Here is a 24,690-nt window from a genome sequence, read left to right as displayed (position 1 = left end):
TTCGGTTCTGATTTTGCGTACATTATGCCGTCGGATCCTCTGTCTACGTATTCTGCCACAAAACCCAAAGAACAAGACCGACACTCGCGGTACGCGGTTTCGTCCGAAACCATGGTTAAGCAAACATGAGTGTCTCGGTTTCGGCGAAACAGAAAACTGATCAAAATACAGCTGAATCTACCTCTACAACTGAGGTCCCTGCTAACACTCTTGAATCGGCCTCAGAAATTTTACCCACTACGGTGCTTACCACTGACTTATCAGACACCATTCCCTTGGATGTCTCTACCCCAGCACGTGGTGCTGCTAGGCCTCCAGCAGCCATGTCCATTAAGGCCTTCGCCAGGGCTAAAGCAGCCAAGACTACTAAAACAGTGCCTGTTAAACCGCCCTCAACCAGGCCCTCTTCCAGTTCTCAAATGCTTACTTTGGCAGAAGATTTAATTTCATTAATTAGAGGATCTCAATCTCACCCAGACAGGGCCTCTCAGCCCCCAGAGAAGAGACCTAGGGCAGAGCCCCATGAGCCAGTGTCCTCTGATGATTCTGCTGATGAATCAGACATAACTGACCAGCCAGAGGCTCCTTTCTCCAATTTTGAAGATTCTGATGCTGAAGAATCCATTCCAGCTGCTTCCCCACCAGAAGAATTCTCCTTTGGGGAAACCTTGCATGCCATGCGAGAACAGTTCAATGGCAGCAACAGGATTTTTCAGACTCCAGGAAAAGACTTAGGACCTTTTGCACCTTCCACAGCACAGGCCCTTAGCTATACCTCCTGTTCTCTCTGTGGTGGATGATGCTTTCAATGATGTCTGCTCCGCTCCAGATTCTTTACCCCCAGCCCCTGCCAAACCAGACAGATTTTACAGGGTGCCAGATACTCATCACCACCTTTACAAGGCCCCTCTTGCAGACCCGAAAACTATTTCCCAGGGTCCCAAGGCAGTAGCAGCGACCATAGCTAAAAACCCTGTTCCTTCTGAAAGGGAAGCAAGGTCATTAGACAGATGGGGTAAAAGGTTTACATTTCAGCCACTCTCTCAGCTAGAGCTTTAAACTGTCAGTTTCACATGATACAATACCAAGAGTTTATGCTTGATCAGTTAACTAAAAAGCTAACCACTGATGAATCTCTTGATAAGAAATATGTATTAGAAATGGTAAATAACATACAGCAAGTTAGTAACCACTCTTTAAAATGTGGCTATGATGCACTGGAGGCTTCATTTAGATCAGCCATGACTGGCACTGTAATTAGAAGGCATGCATGGCTAAAGGAGCAAGCTTTACGGATCATGTTAAATCTAAATTGCTAGATGCTCCTATGGATAAAACAAGTTTGTTTGGTACACCTGCCCAGCAGGTTATGAAGAAAATGGAAGAAAAGGCAAAATCAGTCCAGACAGTTAAAGATTTCTTGCAGGTTCAACCCCAAGGTTTAGCAGGAACTGGCCTGCCAAAATTGGTCCTTTCCTGACCCCACAAGACCTCAAAGGGGCAGGAATAGGCGTTCCAGAGGCAGAAACCAATCCAGAGGAGGTGCCTACAGAGGGCGACAGTGGCAAGGTAACAACAGAGGCACAGACTCAACACCTGCCACTACATCAACACAGCCACAGTGACTTAATCCTAAACCCGCCTACCAGGGAACAAATAGCAGCTCCTCTAGGCGGAAAGCTAACCTTATTTTCAAAAACTGGCACCACATAACAAAGGACAAGTGGATTTTACGAACCATAGATCAAGGTTACGGTTCCACTTCCACACTTTACCAGACAAAGAGGAATGCCAAATCTACCTCCAAATCAAAAGACAGAGGCTCTACAACAGATAATGGAGTTAGCAAACATGAGAGCTGTGGAGAAAGTGCCAACAGCAGAGCAAGGAAAGGGTTCTACTCCAGACTATTCCTAGTTCCAAGAAAGGAAAAAGTTGGAGACCAATTCTAGACCTGTCCACCCTGAATACTTACATCATTGTCCCAAAATTCAAAATGCTGACCCTACAGCAACTTCTTCCCATGCTGGGCAAGGAGTGTTGGCTGGTAACTCTAGATCTCAAGGAGGCATACCTGCACGTCCCCATTCGACCAATCTGCAGAAGATACCTCAGATTTCTTGCAGGATCAGAGCACTATCAATTCTCAGCATTGCCCTTTGGCTTATCTACTGCCCAGAGTATTCACAAAATGCCTGGCATCAGTAATCGCCCATTGCAGACTACAGGAATTCAAATTTATCCCTTCCTGGGTGAAGGCCTGATACAAGGAGACAACAAAAGCAAGCTGACAACAGATTTACAAAGGGTCATTTACTTGCTTCAAGCACTGGGATACACAGTCAATTTACAAAAGTCAAGACTGATACCATCCCAGACAAGGACTTTCCTGGGAGCGGAATTGGACACAGTAAGACAAATGGCATTCTTAACTACAGAAAAACAAAAAGAACTCCCTCTTTACTTCTTGGCACTAACAAAACTGAACAAGTTAACAGCAAGAAAGGTACTGCAGGCCTTGGGTTTCATGGCATCATGCATAATCTTGGTTCCATTTGCCAGACTACATATGAGAAAACTACAGTGGTACCTAAAGAATTTATGGTCCCAACACAGACACAGCCTAGAAGCGAAATCCCACTAATACCATGCTTAAAACAGGAGTTCCTATGGTGGGCTCAGGCATGCCAGTCAAACCCAGGCCTGCCCTTTACAAGGTCAAGCAAGCCAGACCATCACAACAGATGCTTCAGACCTAGGATGGGGGCATATGCTGGACAAATGCGCAAGGATTGTGGACACAGGACCAACTTCACCTGCACATCAACCTAAAAGAAATGCTGGCAGTAAAACTGGCAATCCAAAAGTTCAGACCATTTCTCAAGGAGGACCACTTGATGATAAGGACAGACAACACCACAGTCATGTGGTACATCAACAAACAGGGAGGCACTCATTCTTACCCCTATGCAGAATGACTTTGGAGCTGTGGACCCTGGCACTCAGCTACAACATCCAGTTACAGGCAATATTTGTGCCAGGAAAAGAAAACTCTCTAGCAGATATGTTAAGCAGGACCACATCGGATGCCCACGAATGGCAGCTGCACCCGGATATCTTCAAGACCATCTCGAAGAAATGGGGAATGCCTCAGATAGATCTATTCGCATCACCTTTCAATCACCAGCTCAAAAAATTCTGCACAAGGACATTCCACCCACTAGCATGGAAAGTGGACTCGCTCTCCTTCAGCTGGAAAGGCCTAACAGCATATGCATTCCCACCTCTTCCCTTGATACACAAAGTACTACTAAAAATCAAGGAGGAACGTCCCAAGGATAATCCTGATAGCTCCAAACTGGCCAAGACAGCATTGGTACCCACTGCTGAGGAGCATGTCTCGGAACAATGTGGCCAATACCCCTGATGCCTTTGATGCTAACTCAGAACAACTTCAGCACCATGCATCCAAACCTAAAAACGCTGCAACTGACTGCATGGAACATCACATAGCAGCTGCTAATACAGAACTTTCACAAAGAGTTAAAGACATTATTCTTGAAGCACGCAGGCCTTCAACTAGAAGGAATTATGCTGGGAAATGGAAAAGGTTTGTCATTTGGAGTTCTGAAAGAGGAAAAGATGTATCAAACATAGATATGCCTAACATTCTGGAGTATCTGGCGAACTACTTCATTCAGGCCTGTCCTACTCCTCCATCAAGATTCATGCATCAGCTATTTCAGCAGAATACAGCTTTGATCCACCTGTTTTTCACACCCTTTGCTCAGGCAGTTCCTCAGAGGAATCAAGAATGTAAAACCTCCAAGGAAACCACCATTGCCAGCTTGGGACTTGAACTTTGTGCTAGAAAAATTGACACTATCACCTTTTGAACCAGCAGCAACAGCAGACCTACAACACCTGTCATGGAAAACTGCTTTCCTACTGGCAATTACTTCAGCAAGGAGGGTTTCAGAACTACAGGCCTTAATGGCAGTGCAACCCTTTCTAATCTTCCACCAAGATAGAGTGTCCATGAGGACTAATCCTACATTTATGCCTAAGGTGGTATCCAGAGTGTCTTCAAACCAAGCAATCCACCTACCTACCTTCTTTCCCAACCCACAAAACAGAGCGGAAAGAATACTGCATACCTTGGATGTACATAGACAGCTACGCTACTACTTGGACAGAACAAAAAATAGCAGAAAGACTGACCAACTTTTAGTAGCCTATGCAACAGGAAGGGAAGGAAAAGCTATTTCCAAACAGACAATCTCCAAATGGATAGGAAATTGCATACGATTCTGTTACTCCTTCCATGGAAAACCAATTCCACAGAACATAAGACCTCATTCTACAAGGGCAACAGCCACTACCACAGCCTTCTTACGAGGAGTGGCTACCAAAGACATTATTGAGGCGGCTACTTGGACCTCCGTGCATACATTTGCCAAGCATTATAATTTACCTCTATATTCCAGATCGAGCAGGGTTTGCCACTGCTGTTCTGCAAGGGATCCTAAACACACCATAATCTACTTTATCCTCCTCCCCTAGTTGGCTATGGTATTCTACCCAGTTGTTATGACTGCAGATGCATCCATGAAGGACATAGTACAGTTTTGTACCTACCATAAATGTAGATGGTCGAATTGGATAGCATCTGCAGTCAGGATTACCCTCCCTCCTTCCCCTCTGTGGTACTCCTAGGGTGTTTACCCTTCTAATAGCTAGCTAGTGGGGGGATTTCTTTCATGGTGTATTTGTTTGTATTTAGGTACATACATGCTTATTTTTGTGTTTACCTCTATCTTTTGGAAACATTGGCATCTATCCAAAATTTTTAGCCTTCTATAGGGCTTCTGGCATCTGGGGCAAGAAACACTGAAGAAAATGGCGTCGGCTGATGCTTTTATACCCGAAGACCAACAGAGATGACGTCGGGTGAAGTGCGACATCAGCGAGCGGACCGGACTTTGGAATCCGGCCGACTGAAGGGCTGCCTGACGACAGGACAACCCAGTTGTTATGACTGCAGATGCTATCCAATTCGGACATCTACATTTATGGTAGGTACAAAACTGTACTTTTCTGCTACTCACAACATGGCAAATCAGTGCCCAAGGGCATTAGGCCTCATTCTACCAGGGCAGCAGCCACTTCAGCCTTTCTCAGAGGAGTACCAACCAAAGACATTTTAGAGGCTGCAACTTTGAGTTCAGTGCACACTTTTACAAAGCACTACCATTTACCTCTACTCTAAATCCAGAGCAGGCTTCGCCACTGCAGTTCTGCAAGGCCTTATAGCCTCTCCTAATCCTATTTAGACCCAGCCTCCCAACCTCAGCTTTGGGATTCAACCCAAGAGTAATGACTGCAACAGTGAAACACTATTAACATAGTACAGTTGTGTACCTACTATAAGTGTAGATGTTTGAGTGTATTCACTGTTGCAGTCGAGTTTACCCACCCACCATCCCCCTTTTCTTTGCTGGGACTTGCACCACATAGGTTGTATGAGAGAGAGAAGTATATGTATTTGCTTGTAGATGAAGGAAATGTTTATTTTACTGCATGCATAATTATTGGCATAATTATTTTAGCCTACCATTTTGGGGGGGGGGGGGGGGGCACCTGACATCTGGGGCAAGAAACTGAAGAAAATGGCGTCTGCTGCATCTTTTATACCCCTGGCGCACTGACTTCAGGGAAGAGGCGACAGTAACCGATGCCGGACCTAGACTTTGGAATTCAGGCCGACTGCGGGTAGCCTGCCAGCAGGATAACCAAAGAGTAATGACTGCAACAGTGAATACACACTCTAACATCTACATTTATGGTTGGTACACAGCTATACTTTAATTCTTGCCGGCTTTGTGCTAGATTTAACCAACGCGCTATTAAGCGTCTGTATGATTTTGCTTTGAATTATTTTGGACGCCGGTTTAATTATCCAGAAATGTCGTCGGACAGTCATCCAACTACTGGAGTTCACAAAAAACGCAAAGAAAGGGAGAGAGAGAAACAACTGAGGCCCAAAACCGACTAAGCTTCTTAGCCAGTCGCCAGGTTTCAGTGATGTGCTTTCACAGCCCCTGGCGCCTGCTACTTTAGAGTCGCAGGCCACTAACGACTCCCACGTGTAGTCGGCTGTGCCGCTGGAAACTCATGGTATTGGAGCCTCTGACACTTTTCCCTCAGATGGGTCCGGTGCCGCTGAGCAGGCACCGGCTTCTGAGGGTGTATTCAGACCTAAACATCTTTACATTAAACCGACTTCAGCTTCAAAGGCAAAGACTAAAGCACCTACTAAAGCAAAGAAACAAACTCAAGAAACGTGGTCAGGCCTCTATGCCCAAAAAAACAGATGCTCAAAATGGCCGAAGACTTGATTACCTTGATCAGGGGTTCACATCCCCCTCCTGATGAGAGGCCTAGGCAGGAGACTGATTTTTCAGATCAGGTTTCTATTTCTTCTGATTCCTCTTCTGATCAGGAATATTCTCTCCCCCCCCATGAGGATTCTGATGCTGAAGAATCTGTACCTTCAGCTTCTCCTCCAGAGGACTATTCCTTTGGGGAAACCTTGCACACCATGAGGGAGCATTTCCACTGGGAGAGCCAAGATTTTTCAGAATCTAAAAAGAGGGTCAGGGACTTCCTTTTACTACCTCAACACGGGCCTCTAGCCATTCCACCTGTTAGACATTGTAGATGTGTTTTTGCAGTCTAGTCTGACCCCTGACTCCTTACCTCCAGCTCCTGTTAAGCCTGACAGATACTACAGGGTACCTGACTCTCATAAATTCCTTTTTAAAAACCCCGCTGCAGACCCAGAAACTATTTCACAGGGTCCCAAAGGAGTTTAGGCTTCTGCTGCAAAAATCTTACCTCCTGTGACAGAGATTCTAGGGCACTGGTAGATGGGGAAAAAAGGTTTACACATCTGCTACCTTGGCTATAAGGGCTTTAAACTGTCAGTTTCATATGCTCAAATATCAGCAACATGTCACAGCATTACTTAAATAGAAAATGTTGTTTAACTCAATGTGCAGAAAACATGGAAATGCAGGATTTATTGCATGCAGCTGAACAACTTGGAAAGCATACTTTGCAATGTGGTTTTGATTCTTTGGAGGCCTCCTGCAGGGCCGCAGTTACCGGTTCTGTAATTAGGAGGCATGCTTGGTTAAAGGAACAAAATCTGCCTGATCATGTCAGTTAAATTATTAGATGCAGCTTCACAGCATAATACTTTGTTTGGTGTTAAGGCAGAGGAGGTGTTAAAGAAAATGGAGGACAAAGCTAAATCTATGCAAACTGTCAGAATTTTTACAAGTACAGCCACCTAGGTTTAGTAGACACTGGCCTACGAAGAATTGGTCCTTTCCTGTGTCAGACAGACCTCAAAGGGGCAGATCCAGACACCCTAGTGGCAGATCCCAGGCGCAAGGTCATACAGGTCAAAGCAATGGGGTGCTTCTACCTCTAAAGTTGAAGACAAATCACAACCATACAGGAAGCAGTCCCAGTGACTTCCCCCTGCCTGCACCAAGCACTTATCTCCTGGCAGCACCCTTAGGGGAAAATTAGTACTTTTTTTCTCAAAATTGGCACATTATAACTGAGGACAAGAGGGTTCTAAATAGTGTCACAAAGCTACAAGTTCCATTTCCATACCCTGCCAAAGGCAAATGGCTGGCCAGATCTGCCAAAAAATCAATGGGCAGAGGCACAAAAACAAGTCTCATCCCTCATGGCCATGGGGGCCATTCAACAAGTACCAGAGCAAGAGCAGGGACACTGGTTTTACTCAGGACTGTTAAGGACAAAGCCTGGAGGCTAATACTGGACCTATCTGTTCTGAACACATTCCTGGATATACCAAAATTCAAAATGTTGACTTTGCAGCAGCTTCTGCCCATGCTGGGCAAGAATGCTTGGCTTGCAACTTTAGACATGAGAGGCATACCTGCATGTCCCAATCGGACAATTATGCAGAAGATACCTCCGATTCAAACCTGGCACAATGCATTACCAATTTTCTGCACTGCCCTTTGTAAAGACCCTAGGCACAGTAGATAAGCCAAAGTGCTTGACACCAGTAATTGTATTCTGCAGACAGAGGAATACAAATATATCCTTGAACGACTGTTTAATTCAAGCAGAGAACAAGGACATTCTTCTACAGTATCTGGAGTTTGAAAAAAGACTTCTAACATGCCTAGGGTACACAGTCAACGAAAAGAAATCAAAACTAGTACCCTCTCAAGAGATATTCGTGGGTGCAAGCTTAAATACAACTGCCCAGGTGGCTTATCTCATGCCAGACAAACTAAGGCAACTGACTACCTATTTCAAAATGTTGGCAACAAAGGCCCAGTTATCTGCAAGAAAAATTCTGCAGGCTTTGGGCTTCATGGCATCATGCATCCTACTAATTCCATATGCAAGACTGCATATGAGGAAACTTCAATGGTACCTAAAGTGTTTGGACTGAACATTGCCACAGCCTGGAAACTGATTACTCTCATCCCCTGCTTGCAACAGGAGTTTTGATGGTGGGCGAAGGCTTGTCACCAGAACAAGGGACAGCCATTCAAATTACTCCCAGCCAGGCAGACACTAACAACGGATGCATCGGATTATGCTGGGGGGGCCCACATGGCAGGAAAATACATTCAGGGCACATGGTCCTCAAACCAAATGCATCTACATATCAAGCAAAAAGAGATGCTAGCTGTTCAAAATGCCCTGACAGCTTTCAAGGACCTACTTCATCTGGGACAACTACTGATAGACAGACAACACCACGGTCGTGGTATATAAACCAGCAGGGGCACACATTCTTACCCCCTATGCAGACTAGCCATGGCTTTGTGGGACACAGCATTGACTTACCAAGTGCATCTGCAGGCACAATTCCTACCAGGAAAGGAAAATACTCTGGCAGATGAACTAAGCAGGAACCTCCTGGATCGCCACGAGTGGAAGCTGGATCCACAAGTCTTCAGCATAACAAGGAAATGGGGATGCCCGGACATAGATCTATTTGCCTCCCCTCTCAATTACCAAATAAAAAGATTCTGCACAAGGACTGATCACAAACAAGCATGGAAAGTGGACGCCCTATCAGTGTATGCCTTTCCGCCACTGCCTCTCCTCCCCAAGGTACTCCTAAAGGTCAGACAGGAGAAGCCAAAGATGATACGGATTGCCCCAGACTGGCCCCGCCAGTACTGGTACCCAATCCTAAGGAACTTGTCTCAATGCCCAGCTTGGACCTTATCTAGATACCTCATCTACTGTCCCAGCAAAACAATCGGATCCTGCACAGCCAACTCGGGACCTTAAACCTGGCAGCATGGTGGATAATGTAGTCATTCAAAACACACCTCTCAGTAAAGCTGTGGTGGATGTCATTTTGGAAGCCAGAAGGCCTAGTACTAGAAAATCTTATGCTGGAAAATGGAAGCGATTCTGTGCTTGGAACCAGGCACAAGGAACTGATGCACCTGTACCAAATATTCCTCAGATTTTGCCACACTTTACTGCGATGCTGGACAAAGACCCATCTTTTTCATCAGTTAAAATTCATGCCTCTGCCATTTCGTCTCATTACAATAGAGCCACCAATCTTTTCTCATCCTTTTAAGGCAGTACCTCAGAGGAGCCAAAAATTTAAGGCCTCCAAGGAGATCACCAATACCTGCATGGGACCTTAACTATGTCTTAGAAAAACTCACCCTGCCTCCTTTGAGCCAGCTGCTACTGCTGATATAAAGTTTTTATCTTGGAAAACGGCTCTGCTCCTAGCAATAATTTCTGCAAGACGAGTTTCTGAGCTGCAGGCACTCATGGCTGTGGAACCATTTTATCACTTTTTTATCCAGACCGGGTTTCACTGAGGGCAAGCGCACCATTTATGCCTAAGGTGTAGTGTCCAGTGTGGCTCTTAACCAAACTATTCATCTGCCAACTTTTTATCGAAATTCACAGAACAAGGAGGAGAGAATTCTTCATTCTTTGGACGTACGCAGACAGCTTAGATTTTACCGGACAGAACCAAAATTTTCAGGAAGACCGCAATTACTAGTGGCATATATACTGCAGGATCACAAGGAAAGGCCATCTCTAAGCAGACTATTTCAAAGTGGATAGGCCACTGCATTCGTTTCTGCTATTCACCGCATGGCAAGCCAGTGCTTAAGGACATTAGGCCACATTCAACCAGAGGTGCAGCCACTTCAGCAGCCTTCCTCAGGGGAGTACCAACCAGAGACATTTTAGAGGCTGCTACTTGGAGTTCAGTGCACACCTTTACGAAGCATTATCATCTGCCAGTACTCTAAATCCAGAGCAGGCTTTGCCACTGCAGTTCTGCAGGGCCTCATAGCCGCTCCTAATGCTGTTTAGCTCCAGCCTCCCAACCATAGCTTTGGGACTCTACCCAAATGTAATGACTGCAACAGTGAAACAGGAAGAACATAGTACAGTTGTGTACACCTGCCATAAATGTAGATGTTAGTGTATTCACTGTTGCAGTCCAGGTTACCCACCGGCCATCCCCCTTTTTTCTGCTGGAACTTCTCTTTCCTTCTCTGATTTATACGACCTATGTGGTGTATTTGCTTGTAGATGAAGGTAAAGTTTATATTGGTGCAAGTTTTTTTATATATTTATAAATTCTGCCTACCTTTTTAGGGGGCACCTGACATCTGGGGTAAGAAAAACTGAAGAAAATGGCATCTGCTGCTTATTTTATACCCCTGACGTCAGGGGAAGGGGCGACAGCAACCGACGCAGGGCCCAAGACTTTGAAATTCAGGCCGACTGAGGGCAACTTGCCAGCAGGATTGCCCAAATGTAATGACTATAACAGTGAATACACTTACATCTACATTTATGGTAAGTGTACACAACTGTACTTTCCTGGAGCCAATCTCGGGGGATGGACACAACAGTGCCCAGCTTACCTTGTATAGTAGATTACCTAACAGAAATGCTCCACAAGGGCCTATCCTCTTTAAGATTCATGACTTCGCCATCTCAGCTCATTGTAATATGGAGTCACCCCTCTTCTCTCATCCTCTGGTAAAACCGTTTCTTAGAAGGGCCGAAAAAGGAGAGCTCCCACTCCAGCCTGGGACCTTAACTTTATTGGAAAAACTTACTGTTCCCCCTTTTGATCTGGCTGCTACAGCAAAGTTGAAATTCCTCTCTTGGAAAACAGCATCACTTCAGCAAGAAGAGTGTCTGAACTGCTGGCCCTTATGGCAGTGGAACCCTTCATTATCTTCCATGTGGACAGGGTTTCCCTCAGGGCTAACCCATCTTTTATGCCCAAGGTGGTGTCTAGTGTGGCTTTAAACCAGTCCATTCATTTGCCTACTTTTTTCCCTAATCCTCAGAATAAATCGGAAAGGATACTGCATTCTCTGGACGTGCACAGACCGCTTGGATTCTGTTTGGACAGGACTAAGCCTCGCAGAAATTCTGACCAGCTGCTAGTCAGCTTTGCTACAAGGGCAGAGGGGAAGGCCATTTCATACAAACTATTTCCAAAGGGATAGCACACTGCATCCATTTCTGCTACAAGCACTATGGAAAACCTGCCCCACGAGGGATAACACATTCCACTAGGGCTACATCTACCTCTACTGCATTTCTCAGAGAAGTCCCTGCCAGGACATTCTGGAAGCTGAAGCCTGGAGCTGTGTACATACTTTCACCAAGCATTGCCACTTGCATATCTTTTCTAAATTCAGAGCTGGATTTGCCACAGCAGTCTTACAGGGCCTGATTGCCAGCCCTAATGCTTCTTAATCTACCTCCACCCTTCATTAGCTTTGGGAATATACCCAAATGTGATAACTGCAGCAGTGAAACACTAAGAACATAGTCCAGATGTTCTTCGTGTTTCACTGTTGTAGTCATCACATTTGGGTTATCTGCTTGCAGAAGCCCTCAGTCTGCCTGATTATTAAAGTCTTGGGTCCTGTGTCTGTTGCTGTCTCATCTTCCGTGACGTCAGGTATTCAGGGGTATAAAGCTTGCAGCTGACGCCATTACTTCAGTTTTTCGTGGTGTGCGGTGCCCGAAGCAGAAGCAGCTCGCAAGTGCCAGTCGGCCGACTCCTGACATTTTCGTTTTAGAGTTTCAGAACCAAAGTCTTCAACTAAAGCTATGTACCCCGTTGGGGAAACTTTTTCTTGCTCTAAACTGATGTCGGTAAAAGTCAATTGTATTTCTTGTGGAAAGCAAATACCTCAAAGATTTTCATTTGTACTGTATTCCTTGCTTAGGCCCTGACCACGACGTACCTGTCTGTTTTGTGCCTTATTAAAGGAACGAACTATTCATCTGTATATTTACACTTCTAAATATTTTGGTACTCTGTTCAGTTATCCAGATATGTCTTGGGTAAGCCATCAGACTACAGACATTCCGAAAAAACGCAAAGATACAGAGACAGGCCGCCTAGGTCAAAAGTTGCTGACTACTCTTCTAAGCCAGTCGCCAGTTTGCTGGTACTCAGTGAGGCGGTTTTGCAGCCCCTGATACCTGCTACTTGAGATTTGCAGGCCTCTACTGAGACCCATTTGGAGTCTGGTATGCTACGAGATACTTCAACTGTGGAACCTGTGGATGTTTCTACCTTGGATGGGTCCAGAGTCGCTGTGCAGGCACTGGCTTCTAAGGGTGTATTCAGGCATACTGACTTGCGTAATAAACTAACGCCATCTTCTTCAAGGCCTAAAACTCGAACCATGCCTAGAAAATAGACGCCCAGACCACATGATCAGGCCTCCGTGCCTAGAAAACTAATAAGAATGGCTGAAGACCTTGTTACTTTAATCAGAGGAAGCCAACCTTCCCCCTCTGAGACCTAGGACTGAATTTGCTTATGGTACTTCTGACCGGGATTCTGAAATGTGTATCCTCTGACCAGGATTTACCCTTATCTACCTATGAGGATTCTCATGCAGAGGACTCTCTTCCCTCTGTTTCTTCCCCAGAGGATTTCTCTTTTTGTGAAACCTTGCATACTCTTAGGGAGCATTTTCGCTGGGAAAGCCAGGATTACTCTGATTCTAAAAAGAGGCTTAGGGATTTCTTACTCCTGCCCCAACACAGGCCTTTAGCTTATCCCTCCTGTACTAGACATTGATGCCTTTTCGGAGTCTAGCTTGGCCCCTGACTCTCTACCTCCTGCTCCCAGAAAACCTGATGGATATTACAGGGTTCCTGACTCAAGTTCCTTTTTAAAAATTCTACTGCGGATCCTGAGACCATTTCACAGGGACCCAAGGGCATCAAGGCTACTACTGCCAAACATCCTACCCCCTCTGATAGAGACTCCAGGACGCTGGATAGATGGGGCAAGAAGGTATACACTTCTGCAACCTTGGCCATTAGGGCCTTAAACTGCTAGTTTCATATGTTAAAGTATCAGCAGCATATTATTGGAGTGCTTAAACAGAAAATGATTCTTGACTGTGCTGAAAATAAGGATTTACAGGATTTAATGCATTTTGCTGAACAGGTTGGAAAGCCTACTTTGCAATGTGGGTTTGATTCACTAGAGGCATCTTGGAGGGCTGCTGTCACTGGGTCTGTACTTAGAAGGCATGCAGGAGCAATCTTTGCTAGATCATGTTAAAGTTAAATTGCTGGTTGCTCCCTTAAATCAAGACCACCTGTTTGGCAACAAAGTAGAAGTTTTTAAAAAGATGGAGGTAAAACTAAATCTATGCAAACTGTTAAATTTCCTGCAAGTACAGCCTCCAAGATTTAGTAGGCATTGGCCCTCCCCTTTCCTGCCTCTTCCAGGCCTTTTCAGTTCAAACCCAGAACTAGCAGGACTCCCAGGCTTCAGTCCCAGGGTACTCACAGGACTAAGCAGTGGGAGGCTCCCACTTCCAAATCAGGGAGTAGTAAGACTCCCCCTATGGTAAGCTGTCTCAATGATTTTTAGCTTTAAAACTTCCAAGCACTTCTCAACTGACAGCTCCTTTAGGGGGAAAGATTGTTCTGCAGGCAAAAAACTGGGAACTCATTACCCAGGGCAAATGGGTTTTAAATGTAGTTTCCCAAGGATACAGATTTCACTTCCACACGTTGCCAACCCCAAATGGTTGGCCAGATCTACTGCCGAATTAGTGGGCAGAGGCTCAAAAGCAAGTACTCTCTCAAGCATAAAGGCTATTCAAACTGTACCAGAAGAGGAAAAGGGACAAGGTTTCCACTAGACTTTTCCTGGTACCCAGAAAAGACTCATGGCGTCCTATCCTGGACCTTTCTATCTTGAGCAACTTTTTGGTGATTCCAAAATTCAAGATGCTAACTCTTAACCAGTTGCTTCCTATGATAGGCAAAGATGCCTGGTTGGCAACACTAGATTTAAAGGATGCCTGCCTGCACATCCCAGTTGGGGAATCTTGCAGAAGATACCTACGCTTCAAAGCAAGCTTCGTGCACTATCAGTTCTCTGCAAGGCCCTTTGGCTTATCTACTGCGCCCAGGGTATTCACAAAGTGCCTAGCTCCAGTGATTGCATTTTGCAGGCAAAGAAATATTCAAATATACCCATACCTGGATGATTGTCTAATTCAGGCAGAAAGCCAGGACATACTTTTGAATCATCTGGCTTTTGTACAAATGGTGCTAACTTGTCTGGGGTTCACCGTAAAGGAAAAGAAATCACATCTGGTACCCTGTCAACAAATTATATTCCTGGGAGCAAGCTTGAACACAACTTCCTGGATGGCTTTCCTCATGCGAGAGAAATTCATTTGACAACCTACTTCAAACTAGTGGCCACAAAAACCCTGCTATCTGCAAGGCAAATACAGCAAGCTTTCGGGTTCATGGCCTCCTGCATTCTTCTAATTCCATATGCAAGACTGCATATGAGGAAACTACAATAATAGCTAAAAAGCCTATGGTGTCAACATTTTCAGGATCTAGAAGCAATGATTCCCATCATACCTTGCCTACGATTACAGTTCCTTTGGTGGGCAGAGGCGTGCCACCAAAACAAGGGACCACCATTCACTCTACCCCCAGCCACTCAAATCCTAACAGACAGACTATGCATGGGGGGCTCACCTGGTAGGAAAGTGCATTCAGGGCAAATGGAACCCAAGTCCAATGCACCTGCATGTCAGTCAAAGAAATGTTAGCTGTACAGAATGCTCTGACAGTCTTCAAAGGACCACATTCTTCCAGGACAATTAATGGTAAAGACTGACTACACTTGTTATGTGGTACCTAAACAAGCAGGTGGGGTACCCATTCTTAACCCCTCTGCAGATTAGCCATGGCACTGTGGAACACAGCCTTGAGGTACCAAGTGCATCTAAAAGCTCAATTCCTGCCAGGAAATCTAAATACTCTGGCAGACGTAAGTAGAAACCTCATGGACTCACATGAGTGGAAACTGGAACCAAAGACTTTCAACATGTTGACAAACAAATGGAGCCCAGATATAGACTTGTTTGCCTCCCGCCAGAACTACCAATTAGACAAACTTTTGCACAAGGACTCCCCACAAACGAGCTTGGCAAGAGGTTTTTCCAGCTGAAGGGCTGAGCATCCAAAGTACTACTTAGGTTCATAGGTTAAGTACTAGGCTATCGGCTCAAGGGCCTACGTAAGCCTAGCTAACAAGTTTCCCTGGCTTACACCACCCAAGAAAGTTTTCCTGTGCCACTGTCGAGCAGACACAAGTGATCCCCGGGGTGTATTTCCTATTTCCCATCCACACACACAGATTTTTCTTGAGTGCTAATGAAGAACTTTGCTTGACATAGATGGGTAGCCTGATGTTCATCGTGCATACAGCTGCAGTCATAACAGATGGGTTATCCTGCCATCACGCGGGTCCTCGGTCGGCCGAATTCCAAAGTCTATGTCCGGCGTCAGTTGTCGCTTCTTCCCTGACGTCAGTGCGGCAGGGGTATAAAAGAACCAGCCAACACCATTTTCTTCAGTCTTTCTTGCCGCGCGGTGCATGAAGCAGAAGCAGTTCGCAAGTGCCGGTCGGCCAGCTCCTGAGATTTACGAAAATATTTCAGCCGAAGTCTTCTTGAAAGCTAAGTACCCCGTTGGGGAAACTTTTCTTGCCTCAGACCGATGTCAAAGTTAATTGCATTTCATGTGGGAAGCAAATACCGCATAAGGATTTCCATTCCTTCTGCATTCCTTGCTTAGGCCCCAGACCACGACGTCTCGGCCTGTCGTTTCTGTGCTAGATTCAACAAACGCACTATTAAGCGTCGGGCGGAGTTTGCCCAACACTATTTTGGTAAAAAATGTAATTACATTGTCGTCTGATACTCAGACTCCAGTTTTGAGTAAAAGACGCAAAGATAAGGACCGATATAAGAGGTCCGCGACTTCTACCGACACCATGCTAAAGCCGGCTCCAGGTGCTCCGGTTCTCAGCGAGGCGCCTACGCAGCCCCTGAGTACCGATGATGCTTCTTTGGCGGTGTCTTCTGTGCCCGAGGTCGCAGGCTCCTCGGCCCCCACTCAGACTAGATACCGACCCCACTCTTGGCGGGGATACTCAGACTTTAGACAGGCCTGCCACCTCTCAAGGTGTCTTCAGGCCTTCCTCTTTTTCCATTAAGGCTTTCACAAAATCTAAAGCAGCCATGAAAACTAAGACCAGCTCCACAGAGCCCCTCTCAAGGCCCCATGCCTAAAAAACAGATGCTCAAAATGGCTGAGGATTTGATTACTCTTATCAGGGGGTTCTCAACCCCCCTCGGACAAAAGGCCCAGATTGGAGGAAGACTACCCTTCCTCAGACCAAGCCTCTATTACCTCAGAACATTCTGAGGACCAGGAATATTCATATTCTCCTTTTGAAGATTCTGATGCTAAGGAGTCCATTCCCTCTGTCTCCCCCCCTGAGGACTATTCTTTTGGGGAAACCTTACATACCTTGAGGGAACACTTTCACTGGGAAGGCCAAGATTATTCAGATTCCAAGAAAAGGCTCAGGGATTTTCTCTTGCTTCCTCAGCATAGGCCTCTGGCTATCCCTCCTGTCTTGGATATATTAGATGATGTATACACCGAAGCCAGCTTCAACCCAGATTCTTTACCTCCAGCTCCTGTTAAACCTTACAGGTATTACCGGGTCCCTGATTCTCACCAATTCCTATACAAAAGCCATGCTGCTGACCCAGAAACTATTTCACTGGGTCCCAAGGGAATTAAGGCCTCTACTGCCAAAAACCCATTACCTTCAGAGAAAGATTCCAGAGCTTCAGAAAGGTAGGTGAAAAAAGTATACACCTCGGCCACTTTAACCATGAGGGCATTAAACTGTCAGTTCCATATGTTAAAGTATCAACAGTTTTTGTTATCACAGTTGAAAAGCAAAATGACGCAACCTGAACAACCATATTTAAAGGAGTTGCAGGATTTGTTGCATAGTGCAGAGCAAGTGGGTAAACATACCTTGCAATGTGGTTTTGATGCTTTAGAGACCTCATGTAGAGCTGCTGTTACAGGGTCTGTCATACGTAGACATGCTTGGCTCAGAGCGCAAACTTTACCAGATCATGTTAAAGCTAAATTACTAGAGGCACCTCTTCAAAAAGATGTATTGTTTGGTGTTAAAGCTGAGGAGGTACTAAAGAAAATGGAGGAAAAGGCAAGATCAATGCAAACAGTGAAAGATTTCCTATTGGTACAACCTCCACGTTTCAGCAGAAACTGGCCTTCAAAAAATTGGTCCTTTCCAGCCACGGACAGACCTCAGAGGTAGATACAGGCGCCCGAGGGGTAGAGGGCAATCTCAAGGATCATTTAGAGCCAGACAATGGCAAGCACCTACACCAAGAGGTGGAGAAGATGGATCACAGTCATTCAGAAAGCAGACACAATGACTTTCCCCTTTGCATGCCAAGCAAAGCTTTAATGGCAGCACCTTTAGGCGGAAAACTGGCATTATTTTCAAAAAATTGGCATATTGTCACAAAAGACAAATGGATCCTGGACATTATAGACAGAGGCTACAGATTCCATTTTCACACCCTTCCAAAAATGACAGGCATGCCAAACCTGCCGCAAAATCAAAGGGCAGAGGCACAAAAACAAATTTCAGCTCTCATGGACATGAAAGCTATTCAAGAGGTACCTGCAAAAGAACAGGGTCACGGTTTTTATTCCAGACTATACCTGGTACCAAGGAAGGACAAAGATTTGGAGACCTATTTTGGAACTATCCATCCTAAACACATATTTACTCTTACCAAAATTCAAGATGCTCACATTACAGCAGCTTCTTCCCATGCTGGGCAAGGTGTCTTGGCTAGTAACATTGGACCTCAAGGAGGCATACCTGCATGTCCCTATCAGACAAGATTGCAGGAGATGCCTCAGATTTCTTGCAGGTTCAACCCATTATCAATTCTCTGCATTGCCCTTAGGCTTATCTACTGCACCCAGAGTGTTTACGAAATGCCTGGCATCAGTAATTGCCTTCTGCAGACTTCAAGGGATACAAATATACCCATATCTGGACGACTGCCTGATGCAAGCGGACAGCATGCACATACTTCTGAAACACCTGGCGTTAGTAATAAAATTGTTGAAATTTCTGGGATACACAGTCAACAAAAAGAAATCAAAACTAATACCCTCTCAAACAATAATTTTCCTGGGTGCCAGCTTGAATACAAACACCCAGATGGCCTACCTCACGCCAGAGAAGCAAGGACAACTATCTCAGTACTTCAGAAAAATGGCAACCTTCACCAGGCTGAATGCAAGGAAAGTCCTGCAGGCTTTGGGATTCATGGCATCTTGCATCCTGCTGATCCCATGTGCAAAGCTGCATATGAGGAAACTTCAATGGTACCTAAAAAAACATATGGTCTCAACACAGCCACAGTTTGGAAACAATTATACCACTCATTCCATGTCTTCAAAAGGAATTTCTGTGGTGGGCTCAAGCATGCCAAAGAAACATAGGTCTCCCCTTCTGCATGCCTCAAGCAAATCAAATCATCACAACAGACGCCTCGGACTACGCCTGGGGGGCGCACATGACAGATCAGTGCTTTCAGGGCAAATGGTCCCAAAAGGAGAAGCACCTACACATCAATCAAAAGGAAATGCTAGCAGTACAAAATGCTATTATGGCCTTCAAAGACCTACTGCATCCAGGCCAGCTATTGATTAGGACAGACAACACCACAGTGATGTGGTACATAAACAGGGAGGAACTCATTCATACCCCCTGTGCAGACTAGCCATGTCCCTTTGGAACACTGCTCTGGAATTGCAAATCCAACTTCAAGCACAATTCCTGCCAGGGAAGGAAAATGCGCTGGCAGACAACCTAAGCAGAAATATGACTGATCCACATGAATGGAAGTTGCATCCTCAAGTTTTCGCAAAGATAATTCAGGCATGGGGTCGGCCAGACATAGATCTCTTTGCTACCCACAGAAATTACCAACTGAAAAAATTTTGCTCAAGAACCTATCATCCACAGGCCTGGAAAGTGGACGCACTTTCTTTCAATTGGACAACATTGACTGTCTATGCCTTTCCGCCTCTTCCTCTTCTGCCCAAAGTTGTATTAAAAGCCAGAGCAGAGAGGCCAAAGATGATTCTCATTGCTCCAGACTGGCCAAGACAACACTGGTATCCACTCCTGAAGAGCCTGACGCATTCCCCACCATGGATCCTACCTCTAATGCCTCTTCTGTTGACCCAGCACAACTTCAAAACTCTTCACAGTCAGCTGAAAACCCTCAATCTAGCCGCATGGAGGATTCATTGATTTCCCAACAGACCCTCCTCTCCAAGGAGGTGCAGGATATTATCTTGGAGGCCAGAAGACCTTCTACTAGAAAAGCCTACTCTGCCAAATGGAAAAGGTTTTGTGCCTGGAATCAGAAAAAGGGCCAGAATCCTTGGGTACTAAATTTGCCTCAAATATTACAGTACCTAGCTGAGATGTTAAACGGTGGACTTTCCTTCTCCTCCAAGATCCATGCTTCAGCCATTTCTGCACAATACAACACTGATCCTCCTTTATTCTCTCATCCTCTCTTAAGATAGTTCCTCAGAGGGGCTAAGAATATAAAACCCTCAAGGAAACCACCAGTACCTGGTTGGGACCAACTTAATTTTAGAAAAACTGACCCTGCCTCCATTTGAGCCAGCTGCTTCAACAGAACGGCAATATTTGTCATGGAAAACAGCCTTCCTTCTGGCTATCACCTCAGCACGCAGGGTTTCGGAGCTACAAGCCCTCATGGCTGTGCAGCCTTTCATCATTTTCCATCAGGACAGAGTTTCCTTATGAACTAACCCTTCCTTTATGCCAAAGGTAGTATCTAGTGTAGCCTTGAATCAGACTATCCACTTACCTACCTTTTATCCTAACCCACAAAACAAAGGGGAAAGACTACTACATTCCTTGGACATTCACAGACAACTTCGTTATTATTTGGACAGGACAAAGCCATTCAGAAAATCAGAGCAACTCTGTGTCCTATGCTACAGGTGCTCAAGGAAAGGCCATTTCCAAATAGACAATCTCAAAATGGATAGCCCACTGCATACGCTTTTGTTACTCATTTCATGGAAAAACTGTACCTACAAGCATCAGATCTCACTCCACAAGGGCCACAGCTACCTCTGCAGCTTTCCTCAGGGGGGTTCCTACCAAAGATATTTTGGAAGCAGCCACTTTGAGTTCTGTGCACACTTTCTCCAAGCACTATCACCTCCCACTATACTCTAAATCTAGAGCGGGCTTTGCCACAGCAGTCTTGCAGGGCATCCTTGCTCCTCCTAGTTCCACTTAGTGCCTGCCACCCCTTTTTTAGCTTTGGGATTCTACCCATCTGTTATGACTGCAGCTGTATGCACGATGAACATAGTACAGTTTTGTACCTACCATAAATGTAGATGTTCGAGTGCTAATACAGCTGCAGTCCAGGTTTCCCTCCCTCCATCCCCTCTTGGGACAGGCCTTTTGACAAACACCTCCTCATACAACCTGATTGGGGTATTCTTTTATGGTGTATTTCGTTGCAAACTACTGTTTTTTGATTGTATTACATTGCATTATTACATAAATTTATGTTTTGCCTTCCTTCTGGGGGCACCTGACATCTGGGGCAAGAAAAACTGAAGAAAATGGCGTCTGCTGGTTCTTTTATACCCCTGCCACACTGATGTCAGGGAAGAAGTGACGACAACAGACGCTGGACCTAGACTTTGGAATTCGGCCGACCGAGGACCCGCCTGAAGGCAGGATAACCCATCTGGTATGACTGCAGCTGTATTAGCACTCTAACATCTACATTTATGGTAGGTACAAAACTGTACTTTCCAGAGTATGGGAAGTCTCTGGGACAGGAATCTATCCCTCCAGCATGTCTTGTGCATTGTGGTGACAAGATTTAGGTCCCTAGAGCGTGTAGCTCTGAGGGATTGGGATTTCTTTAGGTGTAGCATGTCCAACAGCTGTGGGTTTGACATAGCTTTATATGTTAGGCAGAGATCACCTCGGAGTAGGCGATATGCTACGGAATAAAGCTGGAGTTTTTTGAGGCGGTCAGTGTAGGGCATTTGTTTGAGGCCCAGTAATCCTCTTTGTGAGGTACTTCTGTGACCTTTCCAGCTGCTGCAGATGTCTTGAGGTACACTTCAAAAGTGGCGTTGTACTCTAATGGGTCTGAGTGTCTAGTAGAGGGGAACAATGACCTTTTTTTTTTTTTTTTTCCCCTGGATGAGAACCCTTTTATGATGGTGTGCCATGTAGGACGACATGACTATTGTGGCGATGTGACTATCAAAGGAGACTACTGTCCACCTGGGCCCCAAGGTCTCTTCACGCATTTGGTGTTAAGTAGATTGCCGCATTATGTGGTAGTTCATGGGTACAGAGTTTTTACCAAAGGGGATGACACTGCACTTTTTGGCGTTGAGCTTGAGGCCATGGCTCTGACACCAGGCATCTGTCTCAGCGAGGCTCTTCTGTAGGATGTCCACATCATTTGGGGACTTGACTATGGCTCCTAGTTTGCAGTCATCTGCGAACTTCGTTAGCCGGAGGCCTTCTGTGTTAGCCTGTACTTGAGAACTACATACCAAACAGGAGAGGTCCCAGGACGGAACCCTTTGGTACTCCACTTGTCACTGCTTTAAGGTCAGATTTGGAGTCTGCAACTTTTAGTGTGGGTTCTGTCAGTGAGCCATTTGGCAACCCATCTTGTGACGTAGGGATTTATATCTAGTTTAGAGAGTTTAGCTATAATTCCAGAATGGGGGATGGTGTCGAGCCTTGGCGAGGTGAAGATACGCTGTGTGAACCACCTTACCCTCATCTACAGCTTTGTTGACTGCCTCAAAGTAGTCGATCAGGTTCAGGAGGCATGATCTGCTTTTCACAAACCCGAACTGGGTGGGATCCAGGGTTTGGAGGTAACCAATGTCTGAGTTCCATGATACTTTCCATGGCCTTGCAGACCAGGCTCGTCAGGCTAATAGTTCGATAGTTCCCAGGTTCAGTGGTGGCTCCCCTTTTATGGAGTGCTAAAGATCAAACAGGACAAACCAAGGACGATATTGATTGCACCCGACTGGCCACGCCAACAGTGGTACCCCCTCCTACGCAGTGTCACTTTTGGCCCCATGGCACCTGCTTCAGAACCCCCTACACTGTTGTCTCAGCAGGTTAACCAGATTCTGCACCCTCTGCTTCAAACCCTGAACCTAACAGACTGGCTAATTACCTAATCTCTCCTTTGCCATCCCTCAGTAAACCAGTGATGGATATCCTTTTAGAGGCAAGGAGGCCTAGTACTAGAAAATCTTAAGCTGAAAAATGGAAAAGATTCTGTGCCTGGAACCAGTCTCAAGGTATGAGAGCACAGCAGCGCCCAACATACCTCAGATTCTACAATACTTAACTGAGATGCTTCACAAGGGCCTTTCTTTTTTCTCCAAAATTCACGCCTCAGCCATTTCAGCTCATTATAACACAGAACCTCCCCTCTTCTCTCATCCACTGCTCAAGCAGTTCCTCTGAGGGGCCAAAAATTCAAGACCACCCAGAAGAGCCCCAACTCCAGCCTGGGACCTTAACTTTGTATTGGAGAAACTCGCTCATCCTCCTTTCAAGCCAGATGCTAGTGCAGATTTGAAATTCCTTTCTTGGAAAACCGCCTTCCTTTTAGCAATCACTTCAGCAAGAAGGGTGTCTGAATTTACAGGCCCTTATGGCAGTGGAGCCTTTCATCATCTTTCATGCGGACAGGTTGTCCCTCAGAATCAATCCCTTCATGCCCAAGGTGGTATCCAGTGTGGCTCTTAATCAGTCCATTCATTTGCCAACCTTTTTTCCTAATCCACAGAACAAAAGGGAACTGATATTGCATTAGTTAGATGTGCACAGGCAACTTAGATTTTACTTGGACAGGACTAAACCTCAAAGGAAATCTGAACTGATGGTGGCATTTGCTGCAGAGGGGAAGGCTATTTCAAAGCAAGCCATTTCTAAATGCATAGGCCATTGCATTCATGTCTGCTATAAGCACCATGGAAAACCTATCCCACAGGGGATCAGACCCCATTCAACCAGGGCTGCATCTGCCTCTACAGCCTTCCGCAGAGGTGTCCCTAGCAGGGACATCCTAGAAGCTGCTACCTGGAGTTTTGTACATACTTTCACCAAGCATTATCATTTGCCAATTTTCTCTAAATCCAGAGCTGGCTTTGCCACTGCAGTCTTGCAGGGCCTTATAGCTGGTCCTAATGCTGTTTAAATTCCTCCTCCCATCCTTAGCTTTGGGAATCTACCCAAATGTGATGACTGCAACAGTGGAGCACAAACATAGTACAGTTGTGTACACTTAACATATGTAGATGTTTGAGTGTATTCAATTCACTGTTGCAGTCCTGGTTACGCTCCTTCCAGCCCCCTGACTTGTATTTGCTTTTTTATTGGCGGTATATCCTTGTGTGTGTAATAAATATATATATATATATATATATATATATATATATATATATATATATATATATATATATAATTTCATTGCTTCCCATTAAGGGGGCACTTGATATCTGGGGCAAGAAAAACTGATGTAATGACGTCGGCTACATGTTTTATACCACTCAGTACCTGACGTCACTGAAGAGGAAGCAACCGACGGAGGACCCAAGACCGTTAAATAGGCCGACTGAGGGCTTCTGCAAGCAGATAACCCAAATGTGATGACTGCAACAGTGAATACACTCTGACATCTACATTTATGGCAAGTGTACTCAACTGTACTATTTGCTTGTGGTCGGATCTGACCAACGAGGAATTTACCTCTGGTGTGGAACACCGGTTGCCCATGTTGGTAATTACCAGGTCTAGGATATTGCTGCCCCTGATGGGGGTGTGGATAAGTTGATCCAAGGCGTTGGAATTTAGGAATTCCAGAAAACGTTCTGCACAAGAGTTGGTACACGAGTAGTTTTCCCAGTTAATGATGGGGTAGTTGAACTAGCCCATTATTTGAGTGTTAGGTTTTACCTTAATATTTTCCAGTATATCAAGAAATGAGTGGGAATCCTGTGGCATGGTGGGGATCTGTAGCAAGCAACAATTGGGATTGTAGGCTTGCCCAGAGTTTGTTGCACTTGGATAAT

General features: G+C 45.4%; 1 protein-coding gene across 10 annotated transcripts in view; it reads left to right on the top strand.

Moving 5' to 3' along the window:
* CPSF6 (cleavage and polyadenylation specific factor 6) overlaps positions 1-24,690 on the top strand; it is a 1,684,023-nt gene that overhangs the window by 218,612 nt on the left and 1,440,721 nt on the right. The window lies entirely within an intron of this gene.

Source organism: Protopterus annectens, chromosome 11.part0 (assembly GCF_019279795.1).
Source record: "Protopterus annectens isolate FY-2018-M chromosome 11.part0, PAN1.0, whole genome shotgun sequence".
NCBI lineage: Eukaryota > Metazoa > Chordata > Ceratodontiformes > Protopteridae > Protopterus > Protopterus annectens.
This window is presented reverse-complemented; position numbering and strand designations above follow the sequence as displayed.